Source organism: Schistocerca nitens, chromosome 8 (genome assembly GCF_023898315.1).
Source record: "Schistocerca nitens isolate TAMUIC-IGC-003100 chromosome 8, iqSchNite1.1, whole genome shotgun sequence".
Taxonomy (NCBI): Eukaryota; Metazoa; Arthropoda; class Insecta; order Orthoptera; family Acrididae; genus Schistocerca; species Schistocerca nitens.
In genome coordinates, this window is record NC_064621.1 from 569,516,623 (window position 1) to 569,534,888 (window position 18,266).

Consider the following 18,266-nt stretch of genomic DNA (forward strand, 5'->3'; position numbering starts at 1 on the left):
ATCAAAACACGGGCCCCACAGCTGACAGCGGAGGGTCTTCGATTTCCTGGAACGAGCGCGATCGCAATATCCGACGGCCGGCCTGTAGCCCCGTTTGCCGACTTTTGCTTGACAGGTGCCGGCTCGTTACAATAACAAGGCAGCCGATAACATTGTGCTGCCGCTTCCTGCACAAACATTCCACTCCGGCGGCGCGTCCCGTGCCGCACGCACTCTTGTACTCTGCGCCTCGGTATTGAGCGGTCAAGAATCGCTCGCTATCAAGTTAATTGGCTGCGAGCACACACGTCACCGCTGCGAGCAAAGCTTGTTTGTCGCCCTGGCGTCGTGTCGTCACTCGGTGACGCCTAATGCGGAACTGACGAGGTCACCCCCTCCCCCGTCAATACGGGGGCCATCTCACCCAGCGTATCAATGCCATTGACATTGAGATTGGCCTCTGTACGTGTGTAAGTAGGCTGTTTATGTTTTCTTATTGGTAACGCCACGTAGCGCTCTGTATGAAAATCACTGGCTGTGCTGTGTGCAGTCTGTGGCTAGTTTGCATTGTTGTCTGCCATTGTAGTGTTGGGCAGCTGGATGTTAACAGCGCGTAGCGTTGGGCAGTTGGAGGTGAGCCGCCAGCAGTGGTGGATGTGGGGAGAGAGATGGCGGAGTTTTGAAATTTGTAAGACTGGATGTCATGAACTGCTGTGTATATTATGACTTTTCAACACTATTAAGGTAAATACATTGTTTGTTCTCTATCTAAATCTTTCATTTGCTAACTATGCCTATCAGTAGTTATTGCCTTCAGTAGTTTGAATCTTTTATTTACCTGGCAGTAGTGGCGCTCACTATATTGCAGTAGCTTGAGTAACGAAGATTTTTGTGAGGTAAGTGATTTGTGAAAAGTGTAGGTTAATGTTAGTCAGGGCCATTCTTTTGTAGGGATTTTTGAAAGTCAGATTGCGTTACGCTAAAAAAAAAAAAATATTATGTGTCACTTTAAGCACAGTCATGTATAATTGTTCAAAGGGGACGTTTCATACATGGTATTCCTTTACACATGACGATAGGAACCGTAGACATCGGGGATCGTTCAGCGACACGCAAAAAGCCAAGTCAAAATTATAAGAAACCCATCGGAGCAGGAAGTATAGGACGTCGTTCTTACCTCTAGATTACTGCACTCTAGACTGTCGAAGGCTATAGAACAGAATATTTTGTACTTAATCTGGCATGTAACATACCGCTGGAGATCTAGTAATTCTAATTAACTGACGCACAATCTACAAATTATGATTTCCTGTGAATAAATTTTGGGCACTACAATTTACGATGGTTTAGTAGCAATGTAATAATTCCCTCTTTAGTGCCGTAGGGTTAAAGGGGCCCTTGAAACTCTCCGGACAAATTATCAGACCTTTTACTTCATTTATTACATTTCGCTTTTTGGCTGAATGATTCTGCCACTCTGGTTATGATGGGATGGATTAAGATTGTTTTCAGTACTGCACAGTTTTGGTAGTAGGTTAGAGTCCACGCAGTCATTTAACCACGCCACGATTTCACATTTTAAGATATTACACCAAGTGTATCCAAACAGTAATGATGTAGCATACAACTTAGGAGTGTAACAACATTCACTCACGCCTCCTATGACAATTCTCCAAGTAATTTACGCTTCTACTATATCACTCGTTTTACCTTGTATGGAAATGGTCGGTGATCTGTTCTGCCACCATTTTAACTACTTCGAGCCTCTTCAGCACTACTTTCGTTCATTACATACGGCTATTCTGTTTTCTCAACAAGTTTAGATGCCCCTTCAGTCTGTTCCTAAACTGTTGTACGTACTGCTACTAGTCTTTTCAATTTCACCTGTTTATCTGTCTTATAGTTAAAACATAGATCATAGAGTAAACAGTGCATATGATAAATCTGTTGCGCTGAATTTTTATCAACAATTATAGTATGGGTATTTCCTTTGAAAGTTACTATTCTAGTGTAAGCTGAAATTTTTCGGACGTTGCCTTTACACTGTGGGTATCAAATGGTTCAAATGGCTCTGAGCACTATGGGACTTAACATCGGTGGTCATCAGTCCCCTAGAACTTAGAACTACTTAAACCTAACTAACTTAAGGATATCACACACATCCATGCCCGAGGCAGGATTCGAACCTGCGACCGTAGCGGTCGCGCGGTTCCAGATTGAAGCGCCTAGAACCGCTCGGACACCCCGGCCGGCACTGTGGGTATCAAATCTATACTGGCACTGAAGAGTAGGATTTATTCAGATGGCAAGGAGATTCATTTTCTTAAATGATGATACCATAGGCAAGCGTGTCATTATTCGAAGCTTAAAACAAAGAGACACTGAACAATTGGAAGGAGGAACCGCTTTAGTGGAATACATAATTAAAAATTTTTTGTCTCTAAGACTAGTGCTCCCCTCTCAAAGCGCATGCAAGAACATACCGAAGCCATTCAGTACAGAAGTTGACAATAACAGAATTTCGTTACAACCACAAACAAAAAAGTGCTACTATACTAAAGCCGAATAGCTACGAATCACGTCGCCACAAAATATTTGATGAACAGAGTTCATAAGTGGAAGAGTTGATGTTGCTACTTCCCCACATTTTGCCGGCCGCGGTGGTCTAGCAGTACTGGCGCTGCAGTCCGGAACCGCAGGACTGCTACGGTCGCAGGTTCGAATCCTGCCTCGGGTATGGGTGTGTGTGATGTCCTTAGGTTAATTAGGTTTAAGTAGTTCTAAGTTCTAGGGGACTTATGACCTAAGATGTTGAGTCCCATAGTGCTCAGAGCCATTTGAACCATTTCCCCACATTTTCTAAGAAAATATGGGTACCACATCTGCATAACAATAATTATTTTTGCAAAAGAACGTAAAATTGATTTACATCTATGTTGTAGTTAAAAATAATCCATGCTGTATTTTTGGAACATGAATGTGCTTAAAGCTTCAAAATGGGTTGAAAACGTAAAACAGTTTTGCTAAAAACAATAGCAGCTACGTAAATTTTGCTTGACCGAGTAGCTCCAGAAGCAGACGGCTGTTGGAACTCTTTATAGAGTTTACAGTTGCACATCTTTACTTTAAGGATAACACGGCTAAATCAGTGCTCGTGTGATCATCTGAACAAAATTAGTCAATTTTTGGTGGCAAGGAGGATCAATTGTCAGTTCAAAGTAAAATTCGCCACTCTCACGAAAACATTACCCAAATTCATCCTTAGTTCTTGGAGTGAAAGTAGTATAGTCGCTTTAGACACAGTTATTCTATCGACTAGTTTCACTGCGCCACATTCAACCGCAGTTCAACAATCACGCAAAGCTAGAATATAATCATATCGAAAGCGAAGAACAAGTAATGACTCTAAAAATGGTAATCAGAACAGCCTGTAGGCATAGATGTCTTTCATCGAAACTCAGAGAAAATCATCAGTATGATGATAAAACGAGTCATGCTTTCCATGGTTCTCATGCTTTCATAATTATATGTTTCCACATTGCGCAGCCTTTCTTTGTCCGAATAATGTAACATACAGTGATATATCAAAGTTACTAGTAAGAAAATTGTTTGTTATTCGCCATATAATTATTTTTGCTTTGTGCATACAATTCTAAATGATCTAATTTTGGTTAATACACAAAAATGAGTATTGAAAATTTAATGTTTTGTTAATTAAAGTAACGTAAGTATTAATACTTATCAAAACTATAATTACTTTTTACTCTGAAGATGGTTGGGTTTGTGCTGAAATAGGTTACAATAAAATAATTTTACAGTCTGCTGCATTACACTCGGAATGCTGAGTGTTTAATCGGGTAGCAGTTTCATGAAGACACTCATTATGAATTGAAATTTATTGTTAACGACATAGTATGTCAATAGTTCACGTTTCTGTGCCCTTAGTTCAGCATCCCGTAGACGGCGAGAATTATACGGATATTATTTAAGCAGGGCGTGACTGTGAAAAGAAGTCGTGTTGAAACAACCAGATCGAGAATTGTCTAAAATTATTTACTTAACGTATCTGCAGTGGATCGTGAACCTCGTCTCCTCAGACAGTTACACGAGTTCGTTATTCTGATCACAGCGCTACGTCGCCCCATGACTCGGCAAACTCGGTGCATATTTCAGGTTACATGGCGTAAATATACATCAGGTTCTAGTTTTCACCATGTCTACCATTTAAGTGGTTCGCATTTCATCACCTTAAACGTGTTAAACATAGTAGTATTCTGCGCAGGACTAGCACGGAAGAATTATATAAAAATAAGTACCTCCGCTTTCAAACGAGTCCAGACCGGCCGCTGCGTTTTGACTGGAAAATTGTTCAAATGGCTCTGAGTACTATGGGACTTAACATCTATGGTCATCAGTCCCTTAGAACTTAGAACTACTTAAACCTAACTAACCTAAGGACGTCACACAACACCCAGTCATCACGAGGCAGAGAGAATCCCTGACCCCGCCGGGAATCGAACCCGGGAACCCGGGCGTCTGACTGAAAAGTTTTGGATTGTTCGTCCAGCAGGAGATGACACCGTAAGTGAGATTTTTGCACATACAGGGTGTTAGAAAAAGGTACGGCCAAACTTTCAGGAAACATTCTTCACACACAAAGAAAGAAAGTATGTTATGTGGACATGTGTCCGGAAACGCTTACTTTCCATGTTAGAGCTCATTTTATTACTTCTCTTCTAATCACATTAATCATGAAATGGAAACACACAGCAACAGAACTTACCAGCGTAACTTCAAACACTTTGTTACAGGAAATGTTCAAAATGTCCTCCGTTAGCGAGGATACATGCATCCACCCTCCGTCGCATGCAATCCCTGATGCGCTGATGCAGCCCTGGAGAATGGCGTATTGTATCACAGCCGTCCACAATAAAAGCACGAAGAGTATCTACATTTGGTAGCGGGGTTGCGTAGACAAGAGCTTTCAAATGCCCCCATAAATGAAAGTCAAGAGGGTTGAGGTCAGGAGAGCGTGGAGGCCATGGAATTGGTCCGCCTCTATCAATCCATCGGTCACCGAATCTGTTGTTGAGAAACGTACGAACACATCGACAGAAAATGCAGGAGCTCCATCGTGCATGAACCACATGTTGTGTCGTACTTGTAAAGGCACATGTTCTAGCAGCACAGGTAGAGTATCCCGTATGAAATCATGATAACGTGCTCCATTGAGCGTAGGTGGAAGAAACTAAAATGAGCTCCAACATGGAAATTAAGCGTTTCCGGACACAAGTCCACATAACATCTTTTCTTTATTTGTGTGTGAGGAATGTTTCCTGAAAGTTTGGCCGTATCTTTTTGTAACACCCTGTATTGCCGGTGCATGAGAAGACGCGAAATATTGCGAACCTCGTAGGTGTAACAGATTACACACAGAATATTCACTGAATTGTGTGACACATCTTTTCTTCGTAGCTCTTGTTTTGACGCAATTGTTATTTACAACTCTGTAGTTAAACATCAGTTCTGAACTGAGCCAGAGGATATACAGTAAATATTACGGATATTCTGAGCTACACGCGATGCATGCTTCCTGCAGACAGACGTAAGAGCTACACCAGATTAGCCAGCCTCTCTATATACTGCAGAATCAGCGTCGCAAACCTTAATATACAAGACTTGTTAGTGGGCATTATAGATCAGCATTTCAAGTTTAAGATACTATTTAAGAGCTATTATCGCCGGCCGTCGTGGCCAAGCGGTTCTAGGCGCCTCAGTCCGGAACCGCGCGACAGCTACGGTCGCAGGTTAGAATCCTGCCTCGGGCATGGATGTGTGTGATGACCTTAGGTTAGTTAGGTTTAAGTAGTTCTAAGTTCTAGGGGACTGATGACCTCAGATGTTAAGTCCCATAGTGCTCAGAGCCATTTGAACCATTTTTTGAGCCAGCTATTATGGAATTTTTTGCAAGTTATTTTACGTATAATCGTCCCAAACCTTTAAAGTGATACGAACAACGCAAAGCGACCTTGCAATTCAAGACGCCTCCAGAAAAGAGAATGTACTGCCCGAATTATTTGTTGGTGTTTTTTTTAAAGAATGAATTTTTTCTCTACTCATAACGAGGTGCCACCTCCCTGAAGGTGATACAGTTACGTCCCTACTCAAGACAGGTTCAATAAGGGCAAATATGTATATAGGAAGAAGCAACTTTTTTATTTTATTTTCATTTTTCTCTTTATAATAAAGTAAATGATTAACTTTATATGTAGAAGTCCGTCTTGATCGCGTAAGTTGTACAGTTCGCTGTTATTGGTGTAGACCACAGCTGTCTTCACACACGTCACAAATAGAAAAACGGTGTGTGATAAAAAATTCAATTAGTTGAAGCTAAATCTGCAAAAGGTCTAGGAATAATAAGAAATCCATACATATTATAAAAATGAATGTATTTATGTGTGAATGTATTTGTGTATGTTCCACATCTCCTGTTAAATCACTAGACCGATCCCAACCAGACTTGGTACACATATTCCTTAATGCAAGGCAACAGTCGTTATGGGGGCGAGAACCACCTGCCTATCATTGTTCAGGAGGTAGGTCGTCATAAGCAATGAGATGCGTGAAATACTGCCGCATCATGTGTGACGTTTAAATTTATTACTTATTTGCTACTAATTCTAATCGCAACAAATTTCGCAGACAATATCCACATATTCAGGTAAATGCACCTACAAAATTGTATAATAGTACCAGACATAGTTCAGAAGATACGACGTGAGAAACACTGAGATACGTGAAAGAATGTTGCATTGTGCATGACGTTTAATTTTATTATTTCTTTGATACTTACTCTGTTCGCAACATATTTTTCAGGTAGTATCCACGTATGCCGCTGAATGTGCCTACAAAATTATATTATTGTATGGCACATAGGTCAGGAGATATGACGTCGTAAACACTGAGATGCCTGAGAAAAATGCTGGAGCATACGCGACGTTTTCAGTTTATTACGTCTTTGTTACTAGCACTATTCGGAACGAATTTTACAGTGTCCATAGGAATGGACCCTGATAGGGGGGTGAGGTGGTGTACAAAGAAAGGGAGAGGAGAAAATGGACAGAGAAAGGACGGAGGACGAGATGGACGGAGAGAGGGACTGAGGAAGAGATGGACAGAGAGGTGGGGGAGGGGAACATGGACACGGGGGTGGGGGGGGGGGAGGAGGAAATGAACTAACAGGATTGGAATACATATGAAGGCAACGTCTGGTACTCAGGCAGTAGCAAATAAAAAATCGTACTATGAGTAACAGTCATACATCCATTAAAATAGACCGATACAAGCATCAACGTCAACATATATACACCTAGATATATGGTAAGAGCTGGTGATGGCCGATGTGTGTCCTGTATTTATACAAAAAATTGATGCCTGTATGTGATGACGATGATGATGATGTTTGGTTTATGGGGCGCTCAACTGAACGGTTATCAGCGCCCGTACAAATTCCCAATCTTTGCTCAGTCCAATCTCGCCACTTCCATGAATGATGGTGAAGTGACTGACAACACAAACACTCAGTCCCCGAGTGTAGAAAATCCCCAACCCGGCCGGAAATAGAACCCGCTACCCCGTGATCCAGAGGCAGCTGAGGCCTGTAGAGGGCACTAATGGTAGGGTATATGAGTAACCAGAGCCGTAAATTATTTGTATAAATACGGACACACACAGGCCATAACCAGCACTTACCATGAACCTACGTGATATTGAAGTTGATATTTGTCTCAGAAAATTTTTATAGTACGAATGTCTGGTATGAGTGGCTGTTAATCATGTTATTATTTTTTATTTGTTATTCCTTATGTCTTCTTAGACCTTTTGTAGATTTAGCTTTGGCCAATTGAACGTAGGTTATCACGCAACTGTTTCTCTATTTGTAACTCTTCTGAAGGTGGCAATGGCCGAAACCGTTAATTGCGAATTCTACAACTCACGTGATTAAGACTGACCTTTACAAATAAAGTTCCATAACGTGATCACGCACTCATTTATAGATGTTGGATCTTCAATAGGCAAATGAATAAGTTTGACTCGCCTCATCAACCAACCTTTCATGTTACTAAATGTATTTTAAGTTTCTTAATCACATACTTCATTTCAGGTTAAATTACTGTATTTGATAATGGTTATTTTTAGTGGTTTCAGGCTTTTGTACATTGAAATGTTAAAAAATGATTCTGAGGCTGCTATATGGGCAATGTCCACAAGCCATTAAAGAAAGTAAAGAAAGTTCAGCGAGGAAAACTATCGTTTTTCTGTTTATCCTTTTAACCTAAAAGAACGATAAACAGTACGACTCATTACCATACGATAGTTCCGAGATCGGTACCCAGCGTTGTAAATAATATGTTTACTTGGTGACTGAAATACCATGCTCGTTCAGACAACGAAGAGCTACTCGAAAAAATAAAAGGCGGCTACTGCTGCGAAGCCAGACAGGCACCATTATGCCAAGTTAGCGTGGAAGGAAACAAAAGGTAAATCGAGATTTAACGTCCCGGTGACGACGGTGCCATGAGCGACGGAGAACATCTCGCATGGGAGAGGGTAGGGGAGAGAGCTGGCCGTGCTCTTTACACAGGAAGATTTCAGCATTCGACTTAATCGATTTAGTGAAACCATGAAAAACCTAAATCTGGATGGCTCGAAGGGGATTTGAATCGCCGTCCTCCCGAATGCGAGTTCAATTCTTGAGCCACTCGGGCGTGCTTCACTGTCAGGCAGAGCAATAGGACATCGATTCGAGTCCAGTTCTGTTCGTGTATTTTTATTTTAAATCTGCAGTTCTTACGTGTTTATACCCGTTTGTAGCTGCAAATATGAAAACGGCAACCATACATGTGCGTATGACAATCTTATAAGTAACGAACGTGTCTTCGAAAGAACTATAACGCGATTCTCAGAAAGAAGAAAATAGGAATTCTAAAGTGGTTCTCAGAAAATGGACTCTCTCTAAATTCTGACAAAAATACACTATATTCAGTTCTGCGCAACAAATAGAATCGTAACAACAATTGATGTAGCACATTGTCAGGGTTCCGTAGGTAGGGTAGGATGTTCCAGATTTTTGGGTGTACAAATTAATGAAACCTTGAAATCGAAGAAATACAATACTGAGCTTCTCGAACAATTAAGTTCAGCTTCTTTTGCTAATCTTGGAATCACGAATAAACCTCCTGAAATATTTTGCGTATTTCCACTCAGCAGTGACTTATTGATCATTCTTCTGGGGTAACTCATCTCTTAGAAAGATAATATTGATTGCGCAAAAGCGATCAGTAAGAATAATATGCGATATTCACCCACGGACGTCTTGTAGGTTCCTCTTCAAGAGCCAGGCCCTTTAATCGTGGGATCACAGGGCATATATTCGTTAATAATATTGCTCATAAATAACATATCATAATTTGAGAAGAACGGTGATGTCTATGCCTACAACGTTAGAGGGAAAAATGCTCGCCATTACCCACTACTAAAACTCTCTGTGACTCAGATAGGAGTTCAGTATTCAGCAACAATTTTTTTTATTATTTGCCCAATAAAATAACATTTCTGACAGGTAGCAAAGCAAGTTTTATATATAACTTAAAATCATTTCTCCTGAACAACTCGTTCTATCCCAGTGACGAATTTCTGCTTAAAAACTGATGACCAGTAAAAACGTAACAAGTTTTTCAGTAGAATATCATGAGTAGTTGCTTTCAGGGGCTTCCGGCTGCTCTCTAGATGGGTCACCTTGCCTGCCTTTCTTCCTCTGTTTCCCTTTCTTCTTTTTGTCCCTTATCTCGCCTTCGTTGACCTTTCTTAGACCTTGGTGTTTTCTTCCCCTGTGTTTTGTGCGGTGGGCTATCTCTATTCTACGATCATGTAGACCAGTCTGTTCGAGAAAGCTGGGACTGACGACCTAGCAGTTTGTTCCCTTCAAACATGCAAACAAGAAACCAGTTACATGAGTAGGACTATACTACTACTGCATTAATTAATATTAACACTGATCATGTATACATATCCTGTAAACTGATTGTGTGCACATCATTTCGATAGAAGAATCGTTCAAATGATCTGTGTAACATGCAACTAACTCGTTGGGACAGCTAAATGGATGTGTAGCCAATAGACAAACTAAAGAATGTAGCAAAGGAAATACAAAAACTGGAATAACTGAAAGCCAATAAAATGATTTTAAAATACAGAGATGTGTTCATTCTATCACCCATCAAGGTCTTTTTTTTTTGTAATACTATATTGTTGTGGTCTTCAGTCCTGAGACTGGTTTGATGCAGCTCTCCATGCTACTCTATCCTGTGCAAGCTTCTTCATCTCCCAGTACCTACTGCAACCTACATCCTTCTGAATCTACTTAGTGTATGCATCTCTTGGTCTCCCCCTACGATTTTTACCCTCCACGCTGCCCTCCAATGCTAAATTTGTGATTCCTTGATGCCTCAAAACATGTCCTACCAACCGATCCCTTCTTCTAGTCAAGTTGTGCCACAAACTTCTCCCCAATCCTATTCAATACCTCCTCATTAGTTACGTGATCTACCCACCTTATCTTCAGCATTCTTCTGTAGCACCACATTTCGAAAGCTTCTATTCTCTTCTTGTCCAAACTAGTTATCGTCCATGTTTCACTTCCATACCTGGCTACACTCCATACAAATACTTTCAGAAACGACTTCCTGACACTTAAATCTATACTCGATGTTAACAAATTTCTCTTCTTCAGAAACGATTTCCTTGCCATTGCCAGTCTACATTATATATCCTCTCTACTTCGACCATCATCAGTTATTTTACTCCCTAAATATCAAAACTCCTTTACTACTTTAAGTGTCTCATTTCCTAATCTAATTCCCTCAGCATCACCCGATTTAATTTGACTACATTCCATTATCCTCGTTTTGCTTTTGTTGATGTTCATCTTATACCCTCCTTTCAAGACACTGTCCATTCCGTTCAACTGTTCTTCCAAGTCCTTTGCTGTCTCTGCCAGAATTACAATGTCATCGGCGAACCTCAAAGTTTTTACTTCTTCTCCATGAATTTTAATACCTACTCCGAATTTTTCTTTTGTTTCCTTTACTGCTTGCTCAATATACAGATTGAATAACATTGGGGAGAGGCTACAACCGTGTCTCACTCCTTTCCCAACCACTGTTTCCCTTTCATGCCCCTCGACTCTTATAACTGCCATCTGGTTTCTGTACAAATTGTAAATAGCCTTTCGCTCCCTGTATTTTACCCCTGCCACCTTCAGAATTTGAAAGAGAGTATTCCAGTTAACATTGTCAAAAGCTGTCTCTAAGTCTACAAATGCTAGAAACGTAGGTTTGCCTTTCCTTATTCTTTCTTCTAAGATAAGTCTTAACGTCAGTATTGCCTCACGTGTTCCAATATTTCTACGGAATCCAAACTGATCTTCCCCAAGGTTGGCTTCTACTGGTTTTTCCATTCGTCTGTAAAGAATTCGCGTTAGTATTTTGCAGCTGTGACTTATTAAACTGATAGTTCGGTAATTTTCACATCTGTCAACACCTGCTTTCTTTGGGATTGGAATTATGATATTCTTCTTGAAGTCTGAGGGTATTTCGCCTGTCTGATATATCTTGCTCACCAGATGCTAGAGTTTTGTCATGACTGGCTCTCCCTAGGCCATCAGTAGTTCTAATGGAATGTTGTCTACTCCCGGGGCCTTGTTTCGACTCAGGTCTTTCAATGCTCTGTCAAACTCTTCACGCAGTATCTTATCTCCCATTTCGTCTTCATGCTGATAGTTTTCTTTGACTTTGAAGGATTAGTTCATCAGAAATTCGTGCAACAAGGAAAAGCTATTGATCTATGGTAGTATCGGACATGGTGCGACGCTTTCGAGAAAATGTGAGAAGGAAACGGCCTCAAATGTGGCGAGACAATTCATGGCTCTTCCATCACTATAACGCATGTGCACATTCACCCGTGTTAGTTGGCTCAAAAATGGCTCTGAGCACTATGGGACTCAACATCTTAGGTCATAAGTCCCCTAGAACGTAGAACTACTTAAACCTAACTAACCTAAGGACATCACACACACCCATGCCCGAGGCAGGATTCGAACCTGCGACCGTAGCAGTCCCGCGGTTCCGGACTGCAGCGCCAGAACCGCTAGACCACCGCGGCCGGCCCCGTGTTAGTTCGTGACTATTGCACAAATAACGAAATCACTGTGCTGCCTCAACCTCTGTACTCTCCGGAAGTGGTGCCTACGGATGTTTTTCTTATTTCCAAAGTCGAAAACCCTGTTCAAAGGCCGCAGATTTAGAAACGATAGACGAGATAAAAGAAAATTCGCAGACGGCGCTTCACACGATTCAACAAGAGGCGTACCAAGACTCCTTCCGGAAGAGGAAACTGCGTTGGGAGCGGTATATCAGTTGTGGAAAAGGGTATTTCGAAGGAGACGATGCACAATAAGTAAAGGGTAAGCCCAGAAAAATTTTGCGGACAAAGTTCCGCAGTATTCTGAAGAGAGCTCGTAGATGAAGATGATGGGACAAGCGAGCTCTGGGGTCTGAAACCTGGAACTGACCGCAGCCAGGTTATTCGTCTGTTGGTTATGTAGCATCACTGAATGGCTGCTGAATGAAAGTCTACCAACTCTGAGTATAGGAAACGTCACACGGTACAGCAACGCCGCGGGCAGTGGGAGCAGCGACGGGTCGTCATGGCGCGGTAGGCTGGTCCAGATCGCCGAGTCGGCATTTTTTCTAAAAATCTTTTCCGTTTAGACGCTCCGCCCAGTTGTAACGTGGCCTGTCACTCGGGACTGCACGCACCCCGCGGCGGCCGCTGCCGCTGTTTCGCCTGGCAGCTGCGCGGCCCCTGGGGCCGCCTCTCCTCTGCCCTGTGCCAGACAGCGCGAGCCGGGCCCAGCTGCCGCCGCCGCCCGGGGCTGTATTTGATCAATAATTGAGTTGCGAACCCCGCGGCCGCGGCGCTCGCTGGCCACTGCAACACGTCGGGCGCGCCTCCGGCCGGGCCCCGGTGTCAGCCGCGCAAATCCAATTACAGTTCTGTCCAAAATACCCTCCTGTATGACAAAAACACCGGCCGCGCAGCATAACTCATCCCCGATCCGAGGGCGGATTCTACCGAGCCACGGTACCCCACAAGTCGTAATGTCACACGACTTGGCCACTTATTAATTACTTCCGGCAGGAAAAATGGTTCGAACTCCCGTATTAACAATATACCTTTTTCCTCACAATTTCCGTTTCACGACTTTCAGAGTCGCGCTAGAGTCGTACTTAGGTGGAAATGGGAGCGCACACTTGCAACAAATCGCCACAACAATCAGCAAGCATAATGTCTCAAACGCGCTTCAAACCACCGATTCTTCAGCTATAAGAGAAGCTCTTTCTCAGACACTTCTACTCTATTTTACCTCGTAAATTCGCACGTGTTTTCCGAGCGCCCGAGATGGGCTTACAACTGTTTTCTCCGATTTCAGTACACGTACCTAGCGACCATACAACCGAACATCTCTTCACGTTCACGGTTCACGTCGGTAAAGCTTAGTGGACCTCTCTCATCCACATGAGGCTGGGAAACGGTTGTTACCAGCCCACCTATACGAGAAGAAAATCATCGCTTCTGGACACTCTGATCAGGACACAACGGCGGTGGTGATATTGGCGTGCACCAAGTACTCGGCGGCACAGATGGTCTTATAAAAAAAATTGGCTGAGAGGGACTACCCCGTCTCTGTAAGTTTAACTGCTGTCCTTCAATGGTTCGATGTATATATATACGTATAATTTGCTCGCTTACTATTTCAAAGACGTCGGCATACAGTTTTGACCTATACGTTGTGTCGATCTTGTCCTCGCGCGGAACCAGTCCGGTTCGAAAACTGGTACGTCTCTTCACGTTTCTACTTTGTATTAAGAACTTATCTTTGTAAACGACGTCGTTGTCCAGCTTTCGATTATATGTTGTCGAGGATGTCATTCTCCTCTGGAACCAGCCCAAATCGATCTCTGCCGTAATTTTGTGTTTTTAGTGTATATAACTAACTTATTATTGTACTTCACACTCCTATCATCATTCTATTGCGAAAATTGCACTGGTGCTAACTTGGCACCGCTGCAACTGTTTCTGGCTGTTTAGTGTTCGTCTTTTAGTGTTTTTATTTTACACAAGGACTTGCGTTTGTACATCGAACTCTTTTTCTTGTTCTACTTTGGAAATTGAAGTCATGTTAAAGTGGTACTTTTGGCTGTACGATCTTTGTTGCCCAAAACCAAAATAAATGAATATTAAAAAAAAAACTAGTGCGCGAAATACGTTTCATTACTCGAAACAATTGCCCCGTATAAAGAAAATGTTGGTCGCCCATTTTATTACCCCATGAATTAAGTCTCTTCCTCTCTCTCTCTCTCTCTCTCTCTCTCTCTCTGCCTCCCTCTCTGTCTCTCCTTTCTTTCTAAAAGACAAGACGAACACCACATTGTGTTAGTAGGCATGTTTCTATTAGACGTGGTATGCTGTTGCCTTTATCCGATATATGTGTATGTGTAAAAGGAAATATAGTCTCGAAATCTTAGTACACCACCCCAACGCACTCCATCCTTTCTAACAATTCGATAGAGTTTTTCACAGATTCCTCCCCCCCCCCCCCCCTCCCTTTCCATCTCGCGCTATCCAATACCTCTTCATTTGAATCCTAATCTTGCAGCTTAATTTTTAAAATTTGTCATGAAGTGCCGCATTTTAAGTGTTTCGCTTCTCTGTAGCGCGGTTTCACTTTTAAACAAAGGCTATCAGGAGCTCTACGTGTTTAAAATACTGTCTCACTACTTCCATGGAATTTACCATACTATAATCCTCACGCGTTATTCATATTGAAAGTACCAGCACTAACCTGGTCATAGTGGGTTGCAGACGTCTATTCCAACCTGACATGAACCATAAGTGACTTGAATACACATCTCATCACATTTATATAACAAAACTTAATTCTTCTTTTTAACTTAGTTCCTTGAAATTTATTTGTGCTATATACATGGATCTTAACCCTGAATATCTTGCAACTTTCTTGTGAAGTTTCTTGTCAAACTTCTTGAGAATCGTTTTTTATTACTTCTAGTACCATTAAGGCTAGAAATCAACATACAGATCATCAAAAAACAAGTAAATGGCTTCCAGGAGTCTTAGCGAACGCCTGATGACTGTAACGTACAACCTCTCGATGAAACGCAAGCAGCCTTCTCCGATTTTTTACGGTTCATCCTCTATGGTTTTATTTTATTGTTAATATTTTGATTACTGTAGTCTAAATATACTAAGGCTCATATGTTTGTATGAAAGTACATTTCATAGATGCTGTTAGAGTGTTTACAGCGTATTTCCGCCATTCAACTGCTTTTCTCCCAAAAAGTTTGATACAAGTAGTTAAGAGATCTTAAAGTGGCGTGCAAAGTAGCCGATAAAATTTTTACTTGCAGCTGCGTTTCTATAAATTGTACTCTTACTCTGGAAAAAAGCAGTGGGTCATGTGTTTCTTTACTCTGATGAAAGGAATTAACGTTATTTCTGCTGTAAGTTTACAAGGTGAATTAGACAGCTCACACAACCAATGAACAGGAATGAAAAGGAAACTTTGTTCAAATGTGTGTGAAATCTTATGGGACGTAGCTGCTAAGGTCATCAGTCCCTAAGCTTACACACTACTTAACCTAAATTATCCTAAGGACAAACACACACACACACACACACACACACACACCCATGCCCGAGGGAGGACTCGAACCTCCGCCGGGACCAGCCGCACAGTCCATGACTGTAGCGACTACGTTCGGTTAATCCCGCGCGGCGGAAACTTTTGTATGAAACACTAATTCTTGAGTATTATCTCCTCGAGAAGTGGACGAAATATCTACCAATGAAGAATATATTTGAAGTTCCATTTGCCACCAAAGACAAAGGACTTCTCTTATCTGTAGGCGCACATCTGCCCGTTCTATTTTAGTGTTTCTATCAACTTCTAGGTCGTCCAATATTGAATATCTGTTCTTTAAACAGAAGGTTTGACGCAGAATCCGTCAAAGAATCTCACGCTACGAGTCTTAGAACATCCATGTGTATGGTATTTCCATGAAATTTAATCAAGTGAGCATCTCATTCAGTCTGAAACAAACATCTTAAATCCAATCAAAACTTGTCACTTCCATTACGCTATTTGTTTAGCAGCTGTGTCTTGAATATTTAAGACTTTGAATATCCCTCTCCTTCCAGTTACCCAAAGGCAAAACACTGATGACCACGTAGTCGTTTCTATGCTGTAGCGGTATTAACGATACGAAAAATACATAACACAATAAGAAAACTGCACCGACAGTAGCAAAGTCCATATCAAGCACGTCTCCTAGTCTTCCGATTTAACGCTGTTTAATATACAATCCTGTTTTCTTTTTAAACTGTGAGCACTTTCTCTTTACCTCTTCTCCGAATATGTATGGCAACCGGAAACATAACGTGCACCCATAATTTTAAAGTAAACCGGCAGACGGTAATATTTAAATTGCGTTGATTATACATAAGCATAAGCTCACGTACTGGAGTTATCTTTCCATTAACTACAAACTGGTTCCTGAGCTATTTATATGCGTTGTGGTGTAACAAGGCGCTTGGAAGAAGCGTGTAATTATGTAATGAGATTATTGCGCCCTCTTAACAGGTAAGCTGCTGCCATGAGTCTGATCACTAGAGGAGTGTATGCCATCCTCATAATGGAACGACGTGACAGCGACCAAACAAAGCTAAAATCGTATCGACTTTTGATTCAGAAAACCCTGCAGTCTGTTATCGTTTATTGCAAGAGGGTTTGACGTTTGACAAACAGCTATCATCAGTCTACTGACATTACATTTGTTTGAGATAGCTGGAAACAGATTGGGGTGCACTAATCGTGCGTCTCGTATTCAGATTCGGAATTTTGTTGATGAGATGTACAAATATCAAAGTGCTCAGAAAAATAGATCTAAGTTTCTTTCGCTCTTAGTAAGCGGAAAATCCTCTGTGACATAGTTTTCATTTTCGTTTCGTGATTTACATCTGTCTGAAGACTTATTTAGCCGACCTGCTAAGTCATGATGTTACTGAATCGAGTATACACCGCATAGATTTCCTTTTCTTTATATACATCTAATTTTATCTGTAATCTACAAGACAAATTAGTCTCTGTGGCTTCCAGTTATTGTTTCTCTCTACCGCTGCCAAATTAATCAGTCCTCAGTTTCACGCACTCGCTTAATATACAATGATTTCCACTGTCGAAGAACACTTTCCTTCGCTTACCAATATTCAGTTTGTACTCGTATGTTACCTGTTTCGCCGAACCTATGTAAGATTACTTCCACTTTAGCAGAATTGAATTCATTTCTTCAGTTTAAGCTCATCATATTTTTGCACTTCTTCAACGGTTCTTCACTGTCGCTTTAGTCACTGCACAAAGGTATTCTGCTTCAGATACATTTTTATGGGCTTTTCGATGATCACACTATTATCAGATTGTGGATCACTTAACGTGTTGCATCACGAATTGCATCAGCAGCGTGCACATGCAATGGCTTTTGTGAAGCTCAATATGGCGGACAGGTCCAAGCCATTATATGACAGAAAAATATAACAGATCCACTTTCCTTCCCTTCTGGAAGAGATACTGTTTAATTTGAAATCAGTTACTATATTTTATTTCACTGACCACCTTTTATTGTCTTTTTATGGTTATTTTCTTATTGTTCTCGAATAAGAAACACCTTTTACATCGCACGATCTCTGAGGGACGATAGAATTCAGTCTTGAAACACACTGTCTTTCGCTGCAAAGAATAAGCCGTCATCACGTTTAATTTCTTGTCACCGTACTAAATTCAAAACACCTATTTCCTTTGGAAACGAAACCAGTCCCACGTCCGGGAGCAGCTAGGAAGAAAGCCTCGCACAATGATCGCATTACGGAGAACTGATAATAACCTGCAAGGACAAGTCGAAACGCTGTGCGTGCTAACTAGCAGCGCCAGCGTGTTGCTATAGCGCCAGTTCAAGGTGCCAGAAGTTAACAGCTGGTGAAAGGTCGTATTTTCACACGTTAGTCGCCTGTCGACATGTCTGTTATGAAACATACTTTCTATTACTATTTGCTACGTACATCCGAGAAATGAGTAACGCTGGTGAACTGGTTCT

General features: G+C 41.5%; 1 protein-coding gene across 1 annotated transcript in view; it reads right to left on the bottom strand.

The window, feature by feature from the left end:
• LOC126199681 (zinc finger protein basonuclin-2-like) overlaps positions 1–18,266 on the bottom strand; it is a 150,265-nt gene that overhangs the window by 103,997 nt on the left and 28,002 nt on the right. The gene's annotated exons all lie outside the window — the stretch shown is intronic.